This window comes from Battus philenor, unplaced genomic scaffold (assembly GCF_028537555.1).
Source record: "Battus philenor isolate CCGP_79_NKW_IND1 unplaced genomic scaffold, ilBatPhil1.0.hap1 SCAF_19, whole genome shotgun sequence".
NCBI lineage: Eukaryota > Metazoa > Arthropoda > Insecta > Lepidoptera > Papilionidae > Battus > Battus philenor.
In genome coordinates this window covers 2,611,945-2,617,944 of record NW_027181681.1, presented here as the reverse complement: position 1 = coordinate 2,617,944, position 6,000 = coordinate 2,611,945, and positions in this window count along the sequence as shown.

Sequence of the window (6,000 nt, the reverse complement as noted above, 5' to 3'; positions counted from 1 at the left end):
ACTTTATTGCACGACTACTGCTGCATAGCGGAAGTAGTTATATATTACACCCTTTCTTAGTTAATCATGACAAAAACATCTTCATCACCATATATCATCATCAGGACATAGACCTCTTCTCGCAAAGATGACCGGTCTTGCTCTATTATAAAATAAAGATTAAAAATTAAAGCCTACATTTTTTAAATTTTCAGTCATACGACATCCTCTGCTGAACATAGGCTTAATTCACAGATTTTTTTGCAGCCCCCGTTTTTGGAGACGTCAAAGTGCTCTATCTTATAGCTATATCAACGACCCTTAGTGCAATAATTTTTCATTTATTTTTATTAGCATTCTCTACTTAAATCCTTCGCAATTTCTTCCATTTTATTATCTTTAAAGCATCATATTTTCTTACATTATATTTAGATATTTACAATAGTATAAGTTAAAAGCAGACTGCATCCGACGTCTTACAATGACAAGGTTATAAGCGGTCGTCAGAACCAAGTGACCTGATCAGTTACTTCAACTTGCGAAACATCTCAGCTATGTGCTTTAGTCTGTTTACACATATCCTTATTTCTAATTCGACGTCCACTTGATCGAATGTTACGCCAATTAAGATCAGAGTGGAAGACCACGTTTCACTGCAGTATGTCATCATTCAGACTCGCCTTATCAATGTTGGACGAGAAACATCGATACAAAGAAAAATATAATTAATAAGTAATTGAAATGTCATTTATAAAGTTTATATATACCCGAATAAAACACAAATAATTACACATAAAGAACAAGTAAGCTAAAAACAGAAAATCTATTTTTATATTTATTTTCTAATGTTCTATATATAGTAGCATTTCTGTTTTTAGTTTATTTAATCTATATGTTTATATATATATATATATACATATAATATATATATATATATATATATATAAATATTTATAACGCTTCGATGTTTATTATTGAAACATTTTTTTTATTTACTCCGTGATTTCTAAGAGAAAAATATTGTTTATACTATTTTTCCCGTATTTTCTTCATTTCTCCCCCCTTTTAGAACGTCCCTCGTGACCTAACGTAAATATGAATAACAAGGGAAATAATTTCGCATTTAAACACACAGTAAAACATTTTTATCGTTGTAAATGACTTATGATTGGATTACATATAAAATAATCATCCTCGTATATTTATAATCAACGATGGTATTTAAATAATTACTAGTTCATAGTGTAGGATACAAGTGTGCCGCGGTAAAAATTTATAAATTGAAATTTTACGACTTTTCATTATACATATTTTGTATTTAAGACACCGAGGCAAGTAATGTTCACACGTCTCTCGGATTTATATTTCTGTGTGCCACAAAATTCTAGGATAGATTTTAGTGTGCCGTAGATGAGAAAAGGTTGCCGAGCACTGGTGTATACCACGAACCAGAAAGTGGAGAGAAGGATGTCTACTTATAAAGACATGTACGAACTTGTTAAGACGGTAGCGTCCTACCACCGACCACTCTAGTAGATGTGCTATGACTGATATGGTTAAAAATAAACTGCATATAATAGACGCATTTACCATAAATTACTTAGACGAAGGACATACTGCTATAAATCAAACCAAGTACTTTTAATATTTAATAATAAAATTATTAAAAATATATTTAATGGAATCAGGCGTTACCTCGCGGAAGTCTATCCTAAGTAAGAAAAGGACCAATATATAGCCACCTCTGCACATGCAGTGGTAGCCGTGCAACAAAATGCACCGCCCGCCAGCCCGCTGATAAATGCGTATGCTGCAAACTATGCGAATCACACAATCGCCACCGCCAAATTACTCAACACGTGTTTCACCCCTCCACGGGGCATCCCCAGGAGCCATGTCACACCGATTAGTGCCAAATAAAAAGTATATGGCACAATAAAAATGCTACACATGAAATCAGAAGTAAAAATTTAAAAAAAAATTCCTCATATTGTCAGTGCATCTAGAGTTACTTTAAATAGAAACACGTAGAGTCCCCAATTGGGACAGACAGAAGTTCGTAGACGCGTCGAGAATTCTAATTAGTTTGAATAAACATGACAGTTCCAACCCGCATGTAATAACGCTAAACAACTACCAATATTTATATATTGTGCGGCTCGTAGCAGACTGTTGCAATCGTAGCTCCGTTTATCTAGTCGTAGCAGGTCTACGAAATACGTAGCAAGTCTACGAAATACGTAGCAAGTCTACGAAATACGTAGCAAATCTACAAGGTAACCTTTTGCGAATTTGCTACGGAATACAATGTTATGTTAAGAAAAATCAATTATCAATTTTGTTGTGAAACCGGCCCAAGATTAAGACAAAGATCGCCACATTATGAAAAGATTTACAAGTTAGTTTTGACACATCACCTGCAGACAACCTGATAAATTCGACAAACTACTAATTGTAGGAAAAGCAGACAGTAAAAAATCACATGGCGATCACTTACTAGCTGGTCTGAAAAAGTTAAATCTATACCCGAACTCTCCGCTACTATTGTCTTGAGGAATGCATATGAAAATTACGGAAAAAGCTATTGAACTATTTCGATAAAGCGTTTCAAGTCGGACACGACCTTCATAAATGAAAAGTTGACTGCAAGGATGTAAACGTGAAAAAGTTAAAAAGTTTGGAAATACTTTTTTTAATATCTGGGGCATTATGTTGCCTATTGCGTTAAACGTCCCATTTAGCGTAATATTTCGCAGGTTTTCACGATACATTCCCGCTGTCAAAGCCTTCTTTATAAAGAGCATGTGAAACAATTATACCCGGCGGACTGTCAAAGTTCAAAATAAATTAAATACTTCATGGTACTTGATCGATCTACCTCTGCGTCAAGTATATATTACTTAAGTAAACAGTAACGACTTCTTTGAAAATTTGCGCAAGTATACAATACCCTCTAAATCTCAATTTTATTCTAAAGATGATAGCTGTTCGTTATGAGTATTTTTATGGCGGACAGTCCCACTACGTTGGACGGTCCTGTCCGCGGCGGCAATATGCGCGCCCTAGCGCATTGACGTAAGCCCGGATACCCAGTCGCTTGGCGCGCGCGTCTCACCGCACTCTGGGTTCGGCCGCACATCAGCGCACACGCAAGCCCTACGTAATAAATACTCGCTCCGACGCGCCTACCTTTGTATAGTGGTTGTGTGAACAATAAATTAAGATTTTCTCAATTACATCCGTTTATTTCATTTCATCACCACATTTTTATTGTCACTCTCTTTTAAATCATCGTGTACGGAGGTCTACCGCATGGAAGCCATATCTACCACATAATTAGTGATTATCATCGATGGTGACAAAGACGTCCACTGCACGGCACGAGCGTCCCCCAAAGATTTCTATGGAGTGACTTTTCCGTAATCACCGCGCTTGGCAGACGAGTTTTTTTGTATATTGACACCCGTTTTTGGGGGACTCTTATTCTTCCTTGTGTGAGGCAGAGATGTCACAAATTCGGGTAATATTAGTATTTCAATTTTTACTCTACATTCACTTTTATCCTCCACATAATTTTTATTCATTCCTTTTACGCTTCATATGATCTGTCATTCTTCGCTTGCTGATCTTCTTTCTCGCTTCTTCTTCCTCCGGTCATCACGGTTTTTACATTAATTATCACATATTATTTTTTTAATATTACAGATGGGTTGGCGATCCCAGTGAAGTATTATAGTACTCAGAGCATGCTGCTGCCCATTCTCTTGAAATTGCTTTGTAATCTATGACAATCCTATGTATTTAGTGACCTACGGTATCAATTCCTTGTCCAATACCGATGGACAATTGCTCAATAGTAATATATGTATGAATAAATAATTGCTAAGAGATATCCCTGAGGCCGTAAATCTGGTATCTTTTTTGCAATTTCTGTATAAATTGTGTCTGCGCCGAAAAATAATTAAAACTCGTTCCTGTCACCCTTTGTCAACTGAAACAGCGTAGCCGCAATCTACGGGTTGTCTTTTAAAAAACTGAAAAATGTTTATAAAAATCTCTGTATATAATACCGGTGAAAATTTCGACTCAAATTTCAGTTACGATAAAAAAGTTCGAATAATATAAATATAGCTTGAAGTATTGAGTGATCGAAGCACAGTGTCATGAAGATTTACAATTTTCTGATTTTTTTAAAAATAATACCTGTATATGGTTACCACTCTTAAATATTTATTCCTTCTTCGATGGTGCAGAAATTGAAAGCCATGTGTGATCGATGTTGTATATATTATATACACAGGATGATTGATAGCTGAAATATAAATAAAAGATCATATAAAAGAACCATTACTAATACTCTGAATGTACTTCAAACTTACTGCTGGTGTACCAAAATAAATAAATAAGTAAATATCAACGAAAATCATTAGTCTTAACAGCTATTTCCAAACACCTTATTAAAAATTATCACTATATAATGTTTGTCACTATTGTTTCTATTAAATAAATATAGAATAAATTCCGGCTTTACTGTACTCATAATAATCTGCGAGACAAAATGCTATGATGTAAGACGTATATTAGATTTTTGATTTTTTGATTGTTTTAAAGTATAAGAATGCAACAAAAGTAGAGCTAAATTTTATTCTATTTTCTATCAAATTGTGTTCTATTGGAATTTTTCTAACTACGTACAATGATCACCGTACATTGTCTAAAACAGATGACTAAATAAATATTTAATTTTTTATATCCATGAATTATACAATATTATTTATATGAATAAAAATACAGATTATTCATCTAATTAATGCAATCTTAAACTCGAAGATTTTAAACATAATAATATTGACAATAATATCTATTTCGTTGCAAATCGCTACAAATATTATTGATTTGTTTATTCTCTGTCTTTGACAAATGTGTGTTGCCGATGATGAAATACGGATCCGAGACGTGGTCACTAACGACAGACTTGATAAGAAGGCTCAATGTCACCCAGAGAGTAATGGACAGGGCAGGGGGCGTCCATAAGCTGAAAAGAAAGAGAGAATGTTATTGCTGGTACTTATTGAATTATCATTTAAGACAATTATATAATTTATTACAATTGATATCAGAAGTCAATCTATAAAACACGTTAACTGTAACTTTACAGTGAAGTTATGACGTTAGATTTTCGATGTTTAGTAATATAATTTTTATTAAATATTTTTTTAATACTTTACGGTTGCTATAACTTGTGGATCTTTAACAAGATTATATTTAGGCAAGCATGTACCTTGTCATCGCTTAACATCAGGCGAGAAAGAGTTCAAATACTTTGCCTATAAACAATAAAAAAATTAAAATAGTACTGCAGAACGCGTTTCGTTTTGAAAATAAACAGATGTATGAATCTTTTTTTTAAGGGACAGACACACATGAGTGTCGCTGGGGAAATAGAAAAAGCGGCTGCACTACCAAACTGACTTATATAATATAACTGGGTCATAGCATCGTTCTTATACATATTGTCAAACTGCAGTCGTCTACCAGTCTGACTTATATAATATAACTGCGTCATGGCATCGTTCTTATACATATTGTCAAAAACAGCATCAAAATTTACACAGGGTACCTTGTACAGCAGTGATAGCTACGCGGTAGAGGTACAACCTTTCAACCTCTCATACCATTTTTAAAAAAAACCTATCACAATCCGTCTGCCCAAATTTCCGGCATCAGTTCTCTATCATTAATGTCTACAGATAACACCAATGCTTCTAAATATTAATCCACCTCTTAAACATATGCCTCGATATATAAAACATTCTTTACCCATATAAATCAATGTTTTGAAATAATCAATGGTTTAAAATTGTTAATTAATAAATATAATGAATGAGAGGCGAATCGCAGAGTAAAAAAATTAAAAAGTTTGAAAGAACTGATGTCCACAAGGGCCTCTAGTTTTTTTTATACTTTTTTCTCAAGTTTGTTTTTGGGACAGGGATATTTACCATCCTATTTTAACCGTCT